Below are 22,814 nucleotides of genomic sequence, written 5' to 3'. Positions count from 1 at the left end.
TCCACCTGATGTCGTCAATAATTTATTATTAATACGTATTTAACAAAAACAAATTTAAATTAAATCTCTATACTAGGCTGACATCTCGTGTTTAAATATGTGACTAAAAATCCGGAGTAGAAAACTTTTTTTGTTTGGGATTTTTTTTCTGGAAATACTTTAGGGTCAAGAAACTGTATTTTATTTATTTAATAATTACTTATACATACCCATAAATTACATGAAAATATTATACATAAAACCTCGAGAAACAAAGTTGAAAGTAATGATTGGTACGGTGCCAATTTCCATATTTATCGTTGTGAAATGTCAAGTTAGTTACTTTACATCGATCGAACAGTCTATTTGAAGCTTGTTTATTGATATTATTTGTTTGTATTAATGTTATTTACAGTATTATTCACATGAGAAGTACCATGGTTGTAAATATAGTTTATAAATACACGAATTGTGTGTAAAATTATGTAAAGAAAATTGTTATAATAGCCAATTAATGTCAGGTATGTACTGGTAAATATTCTAATAAATATTTTTTTCGCAGATCATGCAATATTTTTACGTTTCTAGTAAGATAGTTTTTGGAAAAAACTAATTTTCTATATAGGAGTCGTTTCGACAGAATCAAAACAAAATTCAAAAGTAGTCATATTCTCCGCAGAGGAATTTTGTAAGGTATACCGGGGTCAGTGAAACCGTGAATTTCAGTAGTCCCTGTTTAAAAAATATGTCTCTAACTCTGACTTTTTTATTAAGTGTACTGAAGAGACATTAACAACTAACTGCTACACAGAGAGCGAGAACAACATACGAGCGAATCACACTTAACAATTTTTTTTACTTTTTTATTTTTGTAGTCCATGAGCTACTTTTACCCCTCCCCAGTGGTGTAGAGTAAGTGTAATCTGAGGCACATTCTTACTGTCAAAGTGTAAGCCAATTTTCCGGGGTAAGAGTAAATAATTAGTCCTGATATGTGCTACAAAACAAATATTTGCAATACATTACTTAACCGATATTCGATGTATCAAATGTAACGTTAAATACTTTTTCCTCTTTGCATTTATGGTACGAAAGGGTAAGTGCATAAAAATCCCATATTCATTGATTACGCTTTTATCTTCTATAACAGGCCAATGAAATGTAGATGTCTTACTAATTCGCTGACAACATTTTGCCTCTGGGCGTGGTTCTTTTTCTGTTAGCTAATCTACATACGCTTTAACCTGTTTCTTCTTATTAAATTTAATTAAAATTCAATCAGCCACGTTTATTTTGGTTAAGTCTATCTGCATTTGATTGAGAAACTTAATTTCTGCATTTTTTTCTTTCATTTCATCTATGGTAGAATTGCTTGAAAGGCTTTGTTTACTTTCATTACTGTCGCCATCACTACTGTTTTATTTAAATAAGAATTTCTATTTCGTCGACTTTTCCTGCTTGTTTTTATTTTTTCTCCGAATATTCTCTTTTTCCGACTTTGGTTATGGAATTGTTCCAGTTTAGCAACTGCATCTTCTGAAGTGATCACTTCGGCACCAGCGCAAATTCTTTTTCTTCCGGTAGTAGTTTTTGATGTTTATTTTATTTGCTCCAGCAGCAATTCTTCAAACGTTTTCTACCGATGGTTGAGGCTCCGCCTTCAGACACACTGACTTCGTTTACGACTGTGGTTGTTCTGGGTACTACGTCTGTTTGTAGTTGATCTGCTGCATTATAAGTGGATGCAGCTACTTCTGTCTGACCTCCTTAAAAAGTTCAACAATGTTTGTATACTTGTGGTTCATAATTTTTAATGGATATTACGGGGTCGCAAAATGAAAGAATTTCAGCCTCTTGAAATCCAAGTTTGGAATCTAAATGTTAAACATTATATAAGCAAACACAGATCTGGGAAACATATCCATAATTCTTTCGCTGCCACTTAATGAGTTCCATCTCCCGTTTTATTTTTAAAGGCCTGAACTCACTTAGGTCCATCGGTTAAAGGATGTAGCTGGTGAGGGAGGAAGTTTAGAAATGTGTATGTTTCTTGTCTTGCCATTTGAACAAATGAGATGCCAAAATGATGAGAGTTATTTCTATCGTAAATTAGAATAGCAGGTCGGTCTTGGCTTATGTTTCTAAAAAAATTGATTATGTAATAATTTTGAAACGTTTCAGCTTCCATTTGGCCATTTTTTTTGTGGCCGAATATGTTATCCCGGCATATTTCTCATCCTTTTTTGCGAGCCATCAGTCCAACATATTCTTTCCTCTAAATACAATAATATTTTCTTCCCAATCTCAATAGTTACTCTATGGGCAGCTGTTCATTTTGGGTCAACTTTTATTCTGTTTGGATCTAAACAAGAACTAGTTTTATCTATATTGAAGATAGCTGATGGATAAATACCTTCATTAATTTCTTTTGACAGAGTAAAGTTATCCCCGATAATGAATGGGTATACACTCCTTTTTCTTGCTACTTCCACTATTTATTACTTTTTCTGACTGATACTAAATCTTCTTTTAAATCACATGAAATAATCATCACGTGATATACCATCCTTGAATGGGGTCTCGCTCTTATTCTCATCCACATAACGACCTATAAGTAACACTTCTTTCTTGGAGAAGCCAAATGCCTATTTTTATATTTGTATGTTTTCTGCTTGCTTTCTTTCTTCTTCGTAAGGTATAGCAGTAGGTATACCCATGGTTGAACTTGCGGTACCTCTTTGACGTTTAACTAGTTATAAGGTTACTTTGAGAATCTTATAAATTATTGATGGTATGTATATAGTCATTTCTTGATTATTTACAGCTTCAACGGCTGATTTTAGAGTCTCTTTACATCATTGGGGCAGCGGATTTTTTCGAACGTACATACGCACCATGTTTAAAATAAATAAGATACTGACGCTGCTTCAATGAAGTGATCTTGGGAAGTGATTATACCAAGTGGAATAAAGTTTCGTACAGTGAAGACAGGTTACGTAAGAGAACTAACCAAGGTCAGATAATAATTATTTTATTATCCTCTTTTTATTGTTTCTCTGATGATTTGAATGTTAAGTTAAATATACCTGATGTGTGTTAGTTTTCTGTATAGACTACAAGCCCATGGGACATTTTTAATGGGTCATTTAACCAATCATGAATCACATATAAATCAATACTACAAATGTAAGAACAACTTTAGAAACTATGCCGCCAATTCTTATCGGTACACAAAGCATGGGGATTCAAATTATGGGTTGCGTCTTAGATTTTTCACCCCTGTCCCAGCCAAGATGTACGGTGTTGAAAAAATATTAATCTATATACAGATTCGAAACTTTGTGTATGAATGCCGTGCTGTGTCAAATTACGGAAGATGAGGTAAAAGTTTTCCGAAGATAAAAAAAAATTCCCTTACTTTTGTACAAAATTAGGTCGCAAGTCATTATTTTTATATGACCTACCTAAGTTTTAAATGCCGTATAGAAATGTCTAATCTGTGACTCACATGTTCTGATAAGAAGTGACGACATAGTTTCTAAAGTTGTTGTAGTATTGTTTTATGTGTGATTCATGCTGGGTCAAATGACTTGTTAAAAATCTTCCATGGGTTTGTAGATTAGTAGTTACATACCTTAAGGTGGTATGTCACAATGTTAAAATTTATATAATTTTTAGGTACAGTTATCGATACTATTTCAAAACAAATCTTCAACTTATGATTATGTACGTAAACTGTAAATTTTCTATTTTAATGATATCTAGTTAAAATTTCCAAAGGAAGCAGTTATTTTTTCATATCTGTACTTAAATGAATCCATGCCATAACTTACGTGGTAACATGCCTAAAAATTGATATTGTGAAATCATTTTTGAACTTAGGTACTAAATAACAAAGTTAAATAATTAACTATCCAAAAACCTCTATTTTAAGTAAATTTTCGTTATCCATACTGCCGTAATATTTAAATTAACTGTACCTAAAGATAAAATTATAATTAATAGCTGCAAACTAGGGATTTTGTTGATGTTACCGTAATAAGTTGGCATTTTGATAGTGAGAAATTAGTTCGGCTATCACTTAATAGATGAGAAAATACGTTCACGTGTCATTTAGTAGAAGGCAGCAGTGATGTATTAAATAACGACAGATGCGCGTTTGCCGAATTTAAGAAAAATCTGCAAAACATTGAAAACTAGTTTTGTGGTGGGTTTTATTGTCTATGGGTTATGCAGTAACCATGGTACGAATCACGTGGTTTTGTTTAGCAAAGCGCATCTCCTAGTTAATATTCTCCTTTGTGAGTAACACAACCATAAATTGTAGTCTTTTATTGTATTGCTTGCCCTTGCCATAATGTAATGTTTTTACAATTAATTGTGGTTTATTCTTACGTATAAAATATTCAGTGAAAACATGCCACAAAAAAGTTTTAGAAGGATTTAACAGGTTATACTATTTATTAATTATTGTATTAATTATTGTATCGGTGACAGCATACGGATTCAATCGAAGGTATCGGCACAGTATATTGCTTAAAAAGAATTATAATTCTTTTTAAGCAATATACTGTGGTATCGGTTCAATCTATAAATCATTATTAATTTTTACCTGTACTATCTGACTCCAATATTATAATATACAGATTTGAGAATATATATATATATATATATATATATATATATATATATATATATATATATATATATAAAAGATATATGTATATATATATATATATATATATATATATGTATATATATATATCTTTTATATATATATATATATATATATATATAAAAGATATATGTATATATATATATATATATATATATATATATATATATATGTATATATATATATAGATATATATATATATATATATATATATATATATATATCTACGGCATAAAGTGGACTCCGCCCATGTTAAAATTCAGGTTTAATTGAGCTCCGTGGTCAAGTGGATACCGATATACGGAGCTCACTTGACCATTCCATAATATTGGTTCTGTCGATTCATCAACATGTAGAGTTTAATAATTTATAAAAATTTTTTGGAGCCCGTAAATACCCCTGTATCATAAATGTATATCGTTTAGTTCACGAGTATATATTATAGGGGTCGTTCAGATCTTTTTCATTGTATATTTGAACCATACGTTTATCGGTTTAAGTAAGCTCTGAGAGTTTGGCAACTGTGCGATTATACCGTATATTTTCAACATATACCCTGAACGGTTTATATGGGCTCCTTCTTTTTATCTACTATTTGTAGACAGTGTAATGTCATATGCATTACACTGTGTAACAGAGGATATCTTATTACCTGGTATAACTACGTACTAAAAGGTAACTGGTTCTTTAAAAAACAGGTATATAGATACAAAAGGATTTCGGCTTATTATTTAATGGAATGTTCGCTTGCATAGAAAATTTTATTTTTTCTGCATTTTTAGAAATATTGTTTTTTTATTTAATATAATTTATTAGTTCAATGCCGAATTCGATGTTTTTCGATGAATTTCGTAATGTATTTTGTTTACGTGAGTATGTCTTTGTACGTTTTATGTAAGCACCCGATTAATAAAAACTACTTTTATTTCATCTACTCTTCTGCGATATCTTGTATAAAGCTTTTTTATTATTTTAGTTCTGGTCTTATTTGTATACTCGATATCTCGTATACTATATCTCGATAGAAGGTTATCTCAAAATAAATATGGTTAAGTGCTGCAATAGATATTTTTGTGTTAAAATGGGTAGTAGTGTTGTGCACAAAACGAAAGAATGGTTAATTTGTCTATCAAGGTATATTCGGCAGCAGAAGCATATAGTGCAAGCGTCTATGTTTTAAAGGCGGAAGGACGTACGCCTCATTTTTAGCTGACAAGCTTGCGAAGAATATTATTTCTGGTCCTCAATTTACCTTTTAGTTTTAAACAATGATCTGTGACTGATCCCGTGGGATACAAACTATTTTCAAGAAATTTATAGGAAGTCTACAGTTCAACAATTTCATGACATTATTGGATGTTCAGTTTGTGAAAGCGTCTATGTTAGGGAAATTGAGGAGCGCACATGAGTTTTTCAGGGGTTTTGGCTGAAAATTGATTCATAGTTTATTTTTATTGTGCAATAATAGGTGTATCGTCTTTATAATATTAGTCCTATTATCTACTGGTATAAGTTGATCGTTTGGGTAAATGTTATACAGTGTAGGTGCTTTTATGCTACCCCAAGCGAGACCGTTCTTCATCTGCTATTCTTAACATTGAGTGATACAAAAAATATTCTCTTGTGTAGGCATACGCAAATAATATAAGTGAGTTTGTTATCTAAGGGAATATCATATAGTTTTTCGAGAAATATTTGGTAATTTAAGGTGTCGTAAGCGGCATTTAGATTGAAAAATACCACCCCTGATACCCGATATTTTTCGTACCCGTCTTTGATGTGTTGGGTAAGATTTAGCATTTGTAATGTACATGATCTTCCCTATCTATAGCCACTTTTGTCTTTTAATTTGAGCTTTTCTTAAAATATCGGTGAAATCATATTAACGATCTTGTGCAAAAGTATTTTAAATAGCTGATAAAATAAAAATATTGGCCGATAGTTTTTGTGTTCGTTGGAGTTTTTGCCAGGTTTAAGCGAAGTAACAACTTTGGCTTGTCTCTAGATTTTGGGTGTTTCCATAATTTGAATACAGTTGTTCATCATCCGGATAAGCCATTGTGGTGTTTTTGGTCTAGATTTCGTAATAAGCTTTGTGCTCAGATCCTCAATGTCGGTAGTTGTATTATTTTTCATTAAATATGTAAATGGTGGATCCAAGCTCAACATCGTTGAAAGGTTCTCTGAAAGCTGACTGGTGTTGTCCTTTCTTACTTTGAGTTATTCTTTGCTTTTTTTTCCGACAGAGATAGCATGTCTATAATTATAATGTGGTTTTCAGCGATAAGCTTTATACCAAATACCCTACGTTAGGCCCTATATGTGTTTCCTGCACTATAAATAAGTCAGATTCGTGTTTAGCGCATATGTCTGATAAGTTTAAGTAAAGCAAAGTTTCTTGATCTCTAGATATACCCTTAACAGTTATAAACATATGTTATTAGAATAGTTGGTCCTAAAAAGGACCAATTTAACAAAATCATATTAAAGGGGTGACTGAAGAATTAGCCGATTAATTATTTAATCATTACCCTGGGTATGCCCGATTGTGGTGATCTTCTTAGTACTTAAATTTTCGTAAAGGCTCGTTCTTTGAACCCCATAAGTAATGCCTAATATTTTACTTTTTATTGAAAATTTAAATTTTACATGCCGTGTATTACTTTTTGACGATATTTCGAATCAGATTTGTATAGTAATAATTTAAGGTATTAAAGAGCCTGTTTGTGGTAAATAAATAGGTTTGTGGTATCGTTCGTAACTCATATATAGATAATAAAAAAATTAACAGTTAAAATAGGTGTAAAAAATTTCAACTTCATACATCGGCGCCATTGTTCAGGTGATGAATTTATCACAGATATCAAAGGTTACATTTTAATTCAAGGTTCTATTTGCGTAGTTTCAATATTATAAGAGTAGGAAAAGGCATGTTTATGCTTTTATTTTTTTTTTAAATCTATTCTATTTTCTTTCTAGAGTTCCGTCTTTTTTGAACGACCTGTGGTCTTTTTTCAATTGGACACTTGTCTAAGGCTATGACAAATACTCTGTCCTCTGCTATTCTACATTAATATGACTGATTCATTTTCTCTTTCTTGCAGCTATTTTATTGTTTATCCTGTCAATCCTGTGTATCTTTTTCTTCTTCTTCTTCTTCTTTTTATATAGACATGACTCTGTCTGTTTTTCAATGTGTCTCCAGTAAGTTGCCGTTCCATGGTTTTCGTGGTCTTCTTACTGATCGTCTTCCTATTGGGTAACCGTCTCTTGCCATGTCTACTACTCCATTTGTTGTCATTCGGCTTATATGATCTTTCCATTCTACTCTTTTATTTCTTAACCAGTTCTTGATGTTCTTCACCTTGTATCTACATCTTATATCTGTACTTCTAGCTCTGTCCCATAGTGTCTTACCATCAATTTTTCTAAGTGTTTTTATCTCTGTTGTTTCTAACATCCTTTTTGTTCTCTCTGTGTCAGGTATTGTTTCTGCTGCGTATGTCATTATTGGTTTGATAACTGTTTTGTAAATTCTGCCTTTGGTTTCTTTCCCGATATTTTTATTTCTTCATATTGTTTCATTTAGGCAGCCTGCGGCTCTGTTTGCTCTATTCAGTGGATCTTCCACTTAAGTTTCGAGCTTTCCGTAGCTAGATAATATGATACCTAGATATTAAAACTCCATCACTTGTTCTATTATCTGACCTTAAAACTCCAATTAACATATTAGTAAACTTGCTGTTGTAACCATGCATTTTGTCTCTTTTGAGGAAATTAACATGTTAAATTTTCTGGCGGTTATATGAAATTGGTGTAGCATACGTTGTAAATCATCTTCACTTTGAAAGAATAGTATTGCGTCGTCTGCATAGCAGATTATTTTAATTTGTTTTTCTCCCATTTGGTATCCTCTTTTATTTCTTACTTTTTTAATATTTCATCCATAATCCGGTTGAACAATAGAGGACTCATTAAATCTCCCTGTCTTATCCCATTACCAGCTTCAATAGGGTCGGTTAGTTCTTCTTCTACTTTTACTTTTATTGTGTTGTTTTGGTATATATATTCGATTGTTTTGATTATTCAATGAAATTGACATTAATTTGATAGTTTTCATTTTATTAGTACTGATGGTAACTAGCATCTGTTGGTACTATATATCAATTTGAACATGTGGAAGTAAGAGAACTCTCTTGTTAGTAATTTCGGTGTAAATTATGATGAAACCAGAAATAACCCATAATATTATCCCACACCTCAAAGGTCTGCCTCGCGGTATCTGGGAGACGCAATAATTCGCTTTTGATAGATAAAAACAAAAACCCACTAAGACGAACACAACATAAATCAAAAAAATCCGTCAACCTGTCAATAGGGACATACAATATTAGATCAATGTCTACGGATGAAAAAGTACATGAATTGGAAGAAGAATTAACAAACATAAAATGAGATATCATAGGCCTATCAGAAACTCGACGAAAAGAAGAAACCCGAATACAGCCTATGTCATACTTAAAATAAGAAGAACATCAATTAAAATTATCCAGGTATATGCCCCCATGACAGCTTATGATGACGAAGATATCGAACTATTTTATGAAGATATATCAAAGGCTATGGAAGAACATAAAAATCGTCTTATACTAGTAATTCGAGATTTCAATGCCAAACTGGGTAGAAAACTAAACAAGGAAGAAACTAACATAGGAGATTTCGGGTATGGTCAGAGAAATGATAGAGGTGCTACTTTGATGAACTACCTAGAAGAAAAGCATCTATACGCAATGAACTCCTTTTACAAAAAGAAGCCCCAACGAAAGTGGACATGGATCAGCCCTAATGGATCCACAAAAAATGAGATCGACTACATACTGTCCACGGAACGATATATCATTAAAGATGTAACAGTTCTTAACAGATTCACAACAGGTAGCGATCACTGGTTGGTCAGAGCAAAAATTAGTATTGACGGTAACTATGAAATGAAAAGAAAAATAATTAAAAACTGGGATCTAGTAGATAGAAACAAACTAGGGCAATATAAAGAGATATACAAAGACCTATTAAAAGAACAACTTACTTAAAAATTAGACAGTGATGACAAAGATATAGATGAAATAGACAACATACTTACAGCAACGATGATTACTTCAGGAAAAGAAATAGCAAAAAAGGATCTAAAAAAGAACAACTATATATCAACAGAAACAAAGAAGCTTATGGATAAAAGAAGGACGCTATAGAATATGTAGAAATCAATAAAACAATAAGCAGAATGATAAGAGAAAATAAGAGAAAAGAACAAGAAATAAAAATAGAAAAGGTAATACAAAACAACAAAAATATGAAATGCTTAAGACCGAAATTAGGTAAGTGTGAAATAAACAAAATAAAAGATGAAAACGGACTAGAAACAAACATTAAAGATGACATTATAAATATTATCCACCATTTCTACTCAGAACTATACAAAACAAAAAAGGAACCACCAGAAACAATTAAAAACCAACTTAAGGCTAAAGTAAAAAATGTCAACTCAGAGCTATAGCCAGAAATAAGCAAATCAGAAATAAAGAAGGCATTGAAAGAAATGAAAAACAACAAATCGCCTGGAAAAGATGGAATAACTGCAGATATGCTGAAATATGGTGGAAAAGTGGTAATTAACACTCTACATTCCCTTTTTAACAAGATATTAAAAGAAAAAAGAATCCCAAACAACTGGAAGGAATCCGTAACCATTATCCTACACAAGAAAGGGGATAAAGCAGACATAAAAAACTACCGTCTCATAACACTCCTCAATGTAATGTATAAACTCCCAACAAAAATTTTAACCAATAGATTGACGACAAAATTCGATGGATACCCAACAAGCTGGTTTTAGAAAGGGATTCAGCAAAAGTGACCATTTACTAAGTATGCAAATACTTATAGAACGAGCAAATGAATACCATATTCCTCTATATATAGCTTTTATAGATTTCGAAAAGGCTTTCGACAGTGTCGAACATTGGGCAGTGAAAAGTTCTTTGATTAACAGCAGAATTGACCACAGATATACGGAACTAATAGCCAATATATATAAGGAAGCCAAAACAACAATTAAAGGATATGAATAAACAAAATCAATACAAATAAATAGAGGCGTGAGACACAATATCACCGAAACTTTTCAATCAGGCTCTGACAGATATTTTTAAAAGATTAGAATGGGAAGAAAAAGGTATAAAAATTTGTGGACAACGCGTGAACCATCTAATATACGCTGATGACATCGCATTGATAACAGATAAATGAGAAAAATTATTTGAAATGATGAAAGAACTGGACGTAGAAGCTGGAAAGATAGGCCTTATTATGAATTACAGCAAGACCAAAATTATAACAAATACAGATGAAAACATCACAATGAGGATCGGACAAGATGAAGTAGAACAAGTTCAGGATTATATATATCTGGGTCAAACTATAAAACGTAACAAAGAAAACCAAACAGCAGAGATAAAAAGACGAGTTAGACTGGCATGGGCGGCATTTGGCAAACTAAGCTACATTCTTAAAAACAAAAGATATCCACAGCATCTTAAGACTAAAGTATACAATCAATGCGTACTCCCTGTTCTAACTTATGGTTCTCAAACGTGGACATTTACAAAAGCAAACATGGACATCCATAAAAACCCGAAGAGCAATGGAAAGACAAATGTTGCACATAAGACTAATGGATAAAAAGGGAAACGAGTGGATAAGAGAGAAAACAAAAGTGAGGGATGTTAGACAAGAAGTTGCAAAATTGAAATGGAGATTTGCCGGGCACAATATAAGACAAAAAGAAGACCGATGGAACAAAATTCTTATAAGTTGGAGACCGTGGGAATATAAACGAAGCAGAGGAAGGCCCCAAATGAGATGGGCAGATGATATCAAGAAGCACGTGGGCTCTAGGTGGATGACTATACCGACAGACAGAGAAGAATGGAAAAGGATTGGGAAGGCCTATGTCCAAAGATGGACCGAAAAAGGCTAATTAGATAGGGACAGATTCTCCCCGTGTGATCTTAGTATTTCCGTTGATTGAATAGTATAGGGTATCCAATATTTTAATTAACGGTATGTCAGAGTTTTATTAATTTTTATATATATTTGCAAAATGAAGAAGAAAGTTCAGTACAGGCAGTTAAACAGCTGATCTGTCAATTTAGAAGTAAGAGCAAGTACCAACTTGCTGAAAAGCATACCATACACAAAAGGGATAATAAAATGTACTGCACAAACTATAGCGATATAAGCTATATATAAGCTATATATCTATTAATTATTAGGATATACAATATTTTTTCTAATACACCTGGAACGATTGAGTGAATAATCAATTATTGACTATTAGGCAGTTAATTAGAAATGTTGGGAATACAAAAAAAACATTAAACTAGTTATTTATAGATTTTAAACAAACACTGATATAATCATAAGAATAAAACTATGAAATACCATGGCAGAACTTACTGTCGACTTATTTTCAAATGTATTGCAAAGAGCTTTAAAAAATGTGAACGAATTATTAACAGCTGTTTTGAAAACTAAATATTATGAGACGAATTGGGGATATTATATTACACAAACTAAACCGCTTGCCTACAAAAATATTAGGAAAATATGATACGACGCGAAAGACTAATGACTTTACAGCTAATTGCCACATAAGTATCAATGTAACTATAGCTCGCAAAATGGGTTCAATTACATTGCAATTTTTAAATTTTTCGTGATAAAATGAAGTGATTGATTGTTGTTTTGAAAAGGTAAGTTGTTTTTTATTTTTGTATTCCTATCATCTGATATTGTAATATCAACAACATTTTTCATAATATATTCTGAAATGCGCTTTCTCTTACTGATAACGAACAAAAGTTTTATAAACTTCTCGTTAATATAATTATGAAGGAATTTAGATTTTTATCTTGTTCTTACTATAGTTCTAAAGCACAAATGTAGTCATAGTCTACCGTATATTTTTCATAGTGGTCATAGTTTTTAATTGTAGTATAGCTTATGTGTTTATAATAACTAGCGCATAGAAAATAATAAAAATTTTTACCCTGTGCTTTATGTTTATTATCCTTTATTGTATTGGAACATCTAGAAGTATAGCAATACATTTTAATTGTTGAACAAAAGAGAAAATAAAAACACTTTTTGTGGTGTGCCACTTAACCATACACAAAATTGTACACAAATAGTCAAATGGTAGTAAAAGTTTCCGATATAGGCCGCCAGACGGCAGAGGCACCGCCGCGCTCTATGTCTATACTATGAGATGTTTTTCATACAGTTTTCGGATCAGATTTTTTCAAAACATCAAATTACATCTTCTTTTTGCCTTTCTTTATTTAGGCTAACCGCTACTGTTTTTTTCTTCAGCGTTTCTTCTTAATCTACATTAATGTTTATATTTACAATTCTTTCTGGAACGAGCTATAATTTTTCTCAAATAACCATTTTGTGTGGTTTAGTCGCCTTAAGGTTTAGCATGCTTTATCAGATGCTCTTTAAAGTCCCTTTTAATATTAATATCGTTTGAGAAATTTTTCCCAGATACTTATATTTCGTTTTGATTTTCAATCTTCTTTTAATGTTAGTTTAAATGGTCCAGTAGTGTGTTCGTACAGTTCAGTTATAAGCAAAATTAGGTGTTGTTGTACACCTAATTCTTTTAGTATCAGTCATAAGTGTATCCATTTGACTCTGTCGAACGCTTTACGATAATCTATAAAACAAATCCATAGTGGGATATTGAATTCCCTAGACTTTTATACTTTTTTTTGGACTATTAGAATAATAGCTTTAAAATTAAATGTTTAGTGAAAATCTCTACGCGACTTTAATGCATTAAATATTTTAATTAAAAATCGACATATCTATTGAAATTAGGCAGTAAAAAAGTATGTTATTAAAGATAGATTTATAAATTATTGTAGTTTAAATTCAACTACGCTATAAAACAAACATTGCATGTCATAAACTGCAGGAATCCAAAAATTACAAAGATCTTCCTGTTGTTTGAGTTTTCTTTAATTATATTAATAGGAAAACAAGCATTATAGTCCTACCGAAGGGGCTTCTACTTTCATAAACTGTTACACGATTACTCTATCCGATGTACGTACATTTATGAACTAAATGTTTTAGTGACAATGCCTTTTAATAAAAAATACTAATTAATAAAAATGGAAACTTAACTTTTCCACGTTTATAATAGACACTTTCTTATGTTTAAAAATATATAAAACAAGTAATATAAATTACCGCATTGTTTATTAAAACTAAAAAGTAAAATAAAGGTATATGTCGGTTAACAATTTATATTTAACTACATAAATTAGTCAAATAGTCCTCAAATTCCTCCATGATTAAATTAATGGATATTTAAATAAATTTCCAGTTCCAGAATGTACCTGCTGTAAAATTTGAAAATCTACTACTAATACAATTATTGGCAACATCGCAGGAGTTTAGAAGTATATGCAATATCGTAAATACGGATCCCACAAATGGTTTATCCTTTTGTGGAGTCCACTTAATCCTACGTGTTGGTCGGAGTCTACATAAACCGCTACTCAGATAATAAAATACACGGTGTATATTCTACTGGAGTTAGTATAATACCGTTTTAGAACGGAGCTTACATGAACCGCTAGATGTATATATATATATATATATATATATATATATATATATATATATATATATATAGTCATAATGCTCTAATTGCGGCACTGACGTAACATAGAAGTCGGATTAACCACTTTGTCAGCAAAGTTCTCGAACTCCTATCTGTATTTTTCTGGAATTTTGTACTAAAGTGCTGATTCGGCACTCGTACCTTCGCTGGAACTCTAGAACAGATGTTCGTGTACCTATATAAACTGCTCGGCTCCTTTGAATAGACAGTAATTAGATAATTGTGTTTTTAAGCGATACGCGTATTATTAGGAGAAATTATTAGCATATTTTTAATAATTGTTAATGAGATATTTGTTATTAAGTCAGTTTTTTTTTATAGTTAAGTGAGTTAGATCAAATTTGTTAAACCACGTTTACTTCACCGTATTCTTGAACCCACAGAAAAACGTAACAGTATTGATTTCTGATTCCGTTTTTTCTGGCATTTCGTCGTATTTTTCTTAATACTTTTATTTCAATAACAATTATTTTACTTTCATGTTTTTTGTAATACACAGTTTTCAATTGAATAAGACCATATTGGTATCGTATTTTCTACTAATAATTTAGTTTTGTTGTTTATTTCCTTTTTCTGTAAATTGTTTTATTTAGCGTATAAATAGATTTTGTTGGTTTTCTTTTGTTTATCAGCTATCTCCAAATTGAATTTAGTATCATATGGCAGCATATGGATAGGCAGCAGAAAGTATAAGTGCATTTAACTATATTTTGTGAAATTCGGTGTACCTACATATACAAATATTACTATATTATAATATCATATAATAATACATATTAAACAATCACGCAAATGCTTCAAGGTCACGAGTCATGTACCTAGATGCATCATAATTTAGTTTACAATTAGGTAGGTACCTATCTACCGTTTTTCCGATATACAAACTCGTTTTAAAAATTAAATAAAATTAAGTTGGTGTTTAAAAGATTACGTTCCAAACTACATAAAATAAATAAATATGTTTTGTTAATGTGAGTTGCATTTATGTTTTGTTTAAACAAGGAATGACATTTTTATTATAAAAATATTAATATTGCATTAGAGATATAAAAAATATTTTTAAAAAACATGACTGTTATATTTATAAATATAAATTTGATCAAAATCTTAAAAATGGATGTAGGCTTTCTTTAATCCATTTAAAACAATACAACTTTCATATTTCGTTTAACCAGTGGTTGACATAAGCTAAAGCTTACAAGTATAGTTCGTCATTGCATTCCAAATAAGTCTGCATCACATCACACAGTTACTTGCTCACAGTTTACGAGACGACACAGCAGTAGGCGTACCATTGATTGAATTACACTGTATGCACAGCTGTCATCTCCCTCAATGAATCCCCAGGCTACCATATTTTGTTTGGATCTTCCGATACCTGTACTTAGTCTATGCAGTGTTTTCCATCTTTGCCAGTCAAGTTTTTGGGATATATCCAGTTTGCTGCTCTTCCCATATTGTGGATTTCTTTGCTTTTACGTTGTATAAAATTTCGACTTGTCAATGAATTAGCATCTAGATTTAAGTCGTTTATGTACAGGAATATGGCCGAATTGGGGATGGAAATGTTCATTCATCTGTTTAGTTTGTTGTGCCATGCTATGAGTTTTCCTTCTTATAACTAGGGGGGCTACGCTTGACAATGAGTAAAGGTGTTTAACTCTTGTTGGTTTCAGGTAGCCGGTAATCAGTCCGCATATCTCATTTATCACAATGTGTATTTTATAAGCGTGTATTGATCGCTCCCAAACGGGGCAGGCATATTTTGCTGTTAAGAGGCAGAGTGCTAGCGTTGTTGTTCGTATTAGACGGCTTAGCTCCCCTTCTGGATAATGTTAGTCTTTGTAGCACATTATTTCTAGCTTGGGTCTTAGCTTTATTATTTTTAATGTGCTGCTTAAAGCTCAATGTTTTATCTAGCGTTACTCCGAGGTACTTGGGAAATGGACAATGTGACAATGTGACTCCATTCCATTGAATATTAAGGTTTGTTGTAGCTTCGCTGTTGTTGAGATGAAAAAGGGCATTTTCCGTTTTTTGTGCATTTGGGTGCAGCTGACTTTCCCTGTAGTATGTTGATAACGATTCAAGCTTATCCGTACTTTATGTAAAGAAGACTACTAGATTGAGAAGATTTTTTTTATAGAATGTTTTTGACGTATTACGAATCGGTTGGTTATTGGTGTATATGTTGAAGAGTACTAACGAGAGTACTTCTTCTGGTTTTTTGTTGATCTACTTGTTTTCCCCTGGAATTCAAAATGAAAACGTCGGTTAGTCAAAATTCATTGGAGGACTTCAACTATTTTGTAGCTTTTTGCTGTTTGCAACGAATATTCGTTGAAACTGTACAATGTAATGTACTATATCATGACCACGAAGCCGGTACATTCCAGTTTTAGAATGGTATTGAGAATATTAAGATTGGAGTAAAAATGACTGAGATACAGTTTTATTTACAGATCAATCTTTAGATTTCATTTCATATTTTTTTACAAGGTAAAAGGAATAATTGCAGTGGTTGGCTGTTTGCCATAGTTTAAAAAAAATACTTAGAAATAAAACTTCTTGTGTATAATTATATGATTATTTTATGATCATTAATGTGTATGATTTTTTTACATTCGTAGGCGCCCTTAATAAGAATAACAACTTGTATTTTTATTATGACAGCGCTTATCATACAAGATTCGAAAGTGTTTTCGCTTTTCAATTAAAAAAAATGGAAATCAGTAGTGGAAGTGACGCCGAATTGATTCCACATGGGATTAGTGAAGCTGCTAAAACGGTTACTTATGAATTATTGCCGAGGACAGTGACTTTAGTGATATCAGTATGCCTGAAAGTACGTTTTATGATTCCGATGTCGATCCAGTGTACAATGAAAATGTTACTGATGGTTCTTCAAACTCATGCAGTAGTGAATATGAGTCTCGTAGAAAAAAAACCTAAAATTTGCAAACAAACACAAAATTGCAAAGAATATACTGCAGGTCCTAGTTCTAACCAAAAGAAGCCTGATACAAGAAGGATAGGTAAGTTATTTAGAAACACACAATTTCTGTTTGTAGTATATTTTTTTTTTGTTTTGTAGAAAAAGCTAAATCTGCAAACGTTAGCCTGGAAGCTGTTATTGACGATGTTGTATCAAAAAATAAAATAACATGTAGCGATGTGCCAAATCCAGATGATTTCAATAAGTTCGAACTATCCTTTACTTCAGGAATAAATCAGGAAGAAAATGCAAAACTTACTGACCACAATCCAATAGATTTCTACCTACTGTTTATCGACCGTAAAGTGTAAGATTTGTTGGTTACTGAAACTAATAAATACGCCGAACAAACAATGATCGCTAGTATTGTAAATGAATCAATAGCGAAAAATTCACTTATGAGTAACTGGAGACCAATTCACAGAGAAGAATTGCTTTAATTTTTGGCTCTCATTATTTGGATGGGGTTAGACAGAAAACCCGAACTCAGATATTATTGGAGTAACAATTTACTTTACAAGAATGAAGTTTCTAAAATGTGTAAAATAAGTAGAAGTCGATTTGAAATAATATTAAACTTCTTTCACATTTCAGATAACGAGAGCTGCCCACCTTGAAACAGACTCTACAAAATTTCTCCTCTTGTACAAGTACTAAATTAAAAGTTTCAGAAAATGTATACTCCTAGAGAATCGTTATGTATTGACGAAACTATGGTGCCATTTCGTAGTAGACTTGGTTTTTTGCAATACATTCCTGGAAAAAGGCACAAATATGGAGTCAATTTGTTTAAACTTTGCATCGCAGATGGATATACGTACGTCGTAAAAGTGTACGGTCGAAAAGAAAAGAGATGCAACCATCTGAAAAGTCGTTAGCATCCAGAGTGGTGATCGAACTTATTCAGCTACTTCTAGTTACAGGCAGAACTTTATATACTGATAATTTTTATACATCAAATGGTAAGAAAAACAAAAACAGATTACTGGGAAAGATTCACAAAAGGACTAGAGATGGATTTCTATGGACAACAGAAACAAGTATGGCGCTTCATAAGACAACAAAGAAGCGAAATGAAAGAACTAGTTGAAATAGAACACATACAAGAGGATACATGGGTAACCTTCCTGACAGAAATGTTTAAAAAAAACAAAACGAAGAACCTTTACCAGAAACGCCAAATATAATAACTGAGGAAAAGACCGAAATCTCCCAAAACGATGTGAAAGAAGGAATAAACAAATTAAAAAACAGAAAGTCACCAGGAGAAGATCAAATACCAAATGAACTCTTAAAATTTGGAGGTAATCACCTTGTACAACAACTGCAACTTCTTATTAATAAAATAATAACCACGAATAGAATACCAGATGAATGAAGGAGAGCGATTATGGTGATGTTCTTCAAAAAAGGAGATAAAAAAGACCCCAATAATTGTCGAGCAATAAATCTATTAAATACAACACTCAAATTGACAACAAGAATAATAGCGACAAAAATAAACGAACGAATATCTCTGCAAGAGGAACAGCAACGATTTCGGACAGGAAGATCATGCACGGATGCAGTTTTTGTAATAAGACAAATAAAAGAAAAGTCGCTGGAATACAACAAACCAGCATATATGTGTCTGATAGATTTGAAGAAAGCGTTTGATAGAGTGAGAATTCGGGACGCGATATATTTATTATATGAAAAGGGAATATCACTGGATTTAGTCTATATAAAGATAACATAGCTATGGTAAGATGTAAAGGAAAACTATCGCAACCTATCAAATATGAAACAGGCATTAGACAAGGAGATTCGCTGAGCTCATTAATATTTAATATGATAATGGATGAAATCATAAAGAAAATTAAAAAAAGAAGAGGATATAGAATGGGAGAAAAGGAAATAAGGATAATATGCTACGCCGACGACGCCATAATAACAGTCGAAAGTGAAGATAATCTACAAAGATTAATCAAAGAATTCGAAGATACGGCGCTCATATACAACCTGGAGATCTCAACAGAGAAAACTAAAGCGATAGTGATATCAGCGGAACCGAGACGATGTAAACTAGTCGTAAATAACAAAATAATAGAATAAGTGATGGAAACTGAATACTTGGGAATAAAACTGTTAAGCTACGGAAAAGTGGAAGAAGAAGTACAAAAACAAGTGAACATGGCAAACAGAGCAGCAGGATGTCTCAACAACACAATCTAGAGAAACAAATACCTCACAACGGAAACGAAAACCAGGATATATAAATCAACAATAAGACCGATAATGACGTACACAGCGGAAACAATGACAGATACGGTGAAAACACAAAGACTACTGGAAACAACAGAAATAAAAGTCTTACGAAAAATAACAAACCAAGCTCTAAGAGACAGAGTAAGAAGTGAGGAAATACGAGCGAGATGTGGTATAGAGGAAATAAACGCGTGGACCAAAAGAAGAAAAGTGGAATGGAATCAACACATCGAAAGAATGAAAGAAAATAGAATAGTACGAATAGTAAGAGACAAATCGCCAAATGGAAGAAGATCATTGGAACGACCGAGGAAAAGATGGTCAGACAACGTCAATTGAGGCTAAAAACCGAAGTAAAACAGGCATTTTGTCTATTTGTAAAGTAAGAAGAAGAAGAAGAAGAAGAAGATAATTTTTATACGAGTGTTTACTTGGCCCATGATTTAAAGATTAGGAAAACCCATTAAGTCGAAACATTACGTGCCAATAGGAAACATAATCCAAAAGCGGTAGTCGATGCAAAATTAAAAATAGGTGACATGAAATATCTACAGAGTAATACAAAAGTTTTTATCGGAAAATGGAAAAATAAACGGTTCGTTTTGCTTTTAACGACCAAAGATATTCCTTTGATGAAAGATGTTCAAACAAAACGTGAACCTGTTCTCAAACCATCGACTATTGTTGACTATCCTATCTTCTGCAAAATATTTTATCGATGTGTTGGATCAAAAGGCTGCATATAATTCCACTGTTCGACGAAGTATAAAGTGGTATCGTAAATTGGCTGTGGAATTACTAACAAATACCGCAATTGTGAACTCCATAGTTCTCTACAAATCTTTACCGGCAAACATCTCTCGATTACTACGCTACAAACAACTTCTGAAAACACTTTAACAACTCTGCATACGTTAGACGAGAAAGAGAAAAGGGTTAAGGTCTTCAGTATGTTATAAGAACTTTTCGAACCGTGAAGGAAGAACGTCAGCGATGAAGAATGCCAAAAAAGTATACACTTTTTGTCCGGCATGTGCCGTTACTACCACATATATGTCTGTTAAGGGTTTTATGAATATTCATACATGTTCTTTGAAAAATAAATTGTTTTTGTATTTTTAAACTTAAAATATCTTAGGGAGAAAGTATTGGTCCACATTAAAACAAATTACAAAAATAATTATAAATAGACCGTGTGTACCGTGTTGGTACATGCTGTTTTTTACTTAAAAAAATGTATTTTTTTTATTTTAGAATAGAAATATTTAGTTATACACATTCTTATTTCAAAATTATTAAAATAATGTTCTGGTCTGACAGAAAACTTAATTCATGATGGTCCGGAGCTTAACGTGTTAAGTCAACAGAGAGGTATGAATTAAATTATTTAATTAAATTCATATTTCGAAAACTTTAACAAATGCTGATACATCTATAATAATACCAATATTGTCACTTCTGTTAATATTCCTAATAATATTAATATAAGTGATAATTGTTATAATTGTCTGCAATTGTTATTTTATATGAAATTTTTAATTAAAATCCATAAGTAATGTATCCATTCAGATTACTTTTAACATAATAAATGCCTACAGAAAAAATGTAAGTTTACGGGATTCGCAGGATTCCATGACTCGCGTCCATGCTTTTACTTCTATTATTAGAACGAGTCAAACATCGTTGTTAGAGATTGCGAACACCGGCAACGCAGCTTACCAACCCTTGCGAGTAGCGTATTACCTCAAAATTATTCCAGACTTAAACACCGAACGCCCGCCATACCTAAAGTTGTATTGTAATATATTTCAACGTTAAGTGTAAATAAAGTCAATTCAAAGCGTTTACGTTTTAATACGAAAAAATAAGTTAAATACACAGTTTACTAGCTATCAAACATGGTGATCCTTCAAAGGGATATCTGTTATGGTGTAAATAAACGTTTTAAAACAAAAGTGATCTGATCTACGCGAATACAGACAATTCGGAGAATTTCTGCAGAAACGTACTGATAAGCGAGTCTAACCCCTAAGAACGAGCTAATAGCCAAGCTAGCCAAGCGAGGTTGCCAAAGTATCCCAAGTGGGTAAGTCCTTTACAGATTTATTCCTAGAAAAAATAAAAATCGTTTCTGTGTGGGTAAATATTGCTTGATTGATTCTTGCTTCCTGGTTCTTGTTAGATTTCGTTGCTTCAAAAAAAATTATACGAATTTGTTTTTGCCTTTTTTAATTTGTACTAATAATTTAATAATATCTTTTATTTACAACTGTAATAAACATGAATACCGAAGAACAAATATAAACTGTAAAACGGAAACGGGATGCAGTGAAGACCATATTATTCCATTTTAAAAACTTTTTGAATGATTTGGAAACGAAGACACGATATGAAGTTCATATTTCAGAAGACGCGCTTCATGATCTATATTTACGTATCAAAGAAACATAAAATATCACAAATGATAACACGATGTCGTCACGATATATCTATTCTTGTTCCAATGTTCATTTAGATGGATAGGTAGAGGATTCTTTATTTCGGTAGGATGAACATGTGGGTCCCCGTTTAGGATCTTGCGATCCTCTTCAGGTTATCTTTGGGTGTGTTGTAATAAAGCAGAATAGCACCGAAAAATACACTGCGGTAGTGGTGTGTGTATATAGTGGAGCATCTTGGAGGCTGTTGAGATGGAGTCGCCGAGTTGAATCAAAGATGGAAGGCTTGTCTGGATGTGATGTTCTTTCCAGAGTGTAGTGTTTGTGTTTTGAGCTAGATGTGACAAGATCAAGTCTCTAGTTGCTATTGTTTCTGCAAGCCGTTTTTACGTCTACATGTATCTTCAGAACTAGTGTACTGCACTAAAATTGATGTTATTGATGGCTTGCGTTAACGGCTAGGCCTCGGTTGTGGCTATTTTCTCAGGGGACGGACAGGTATCAGTAGAGTTGAGTAGTGAGTAAACCTGTCCGGGGTAAGGAAAAGGATTGGGTTATAGGTGGGTACGGTAAACTAGCAGAGTAGCTTCAAGGCTGTCAGCGTATTTGCTCAGTAGTTCGTTAATGCAAGCCTACATTAGAATGGACCGAATGTGAAGTTTTTTCTGTTGAGGTCTCCGGGTTCTAACGTGACCTAGATAAGAGCAGGGTTTCTTGGGTGGTAGGTGG

The 22,814-nt window shown here is 32.3% G+C and overlaps 1 protein-coding gene across 1 annotated transcript in view; it reads left to right on the top strand.

The window, feature by feature from the left end:
* Positions 1 to 234: 234 nt before the first annotated feature.
* The window catches only part of LOC140436980 (retinol-binding protein pinta-like), a 93,899-nt gene continuing 71,319 nt past the window's right edge, over positions 235 to 22,814 (top strand). The window contains exons 1-2 of the mRNA XM_072526179.1: positions 235 to 500; positions 2,804 to 2,993. The gene's annotated coding sequence lies outside the window, so the exon portion shown is untranslated. The remainder of the gene's footprint in view (positions 501 to 2,803; positions 2,994 to 22,814) is intronic.

This window comes from Diabrotica undecimpunctata, chromosome 3, assembly GCF_040954645.1.
Source record: "Diabrotica undecimpunctata isolate CICGRU chromosome 3, icDiaUnde3, whole genome shotgun sequence".
Classification (NCBI taxonomy): Eukaryota; Metazoa; Arthropoda; class Insecta; order Coleoptera; family Chrysomelidae; genus Diabrotica; species Diabrotica undecimpunctata.
The sequence above is the reverse complement of the archived record's forward strand: the minus strand, read 5'-3'. Positions and strand labels throughout refer to the sequence as shown.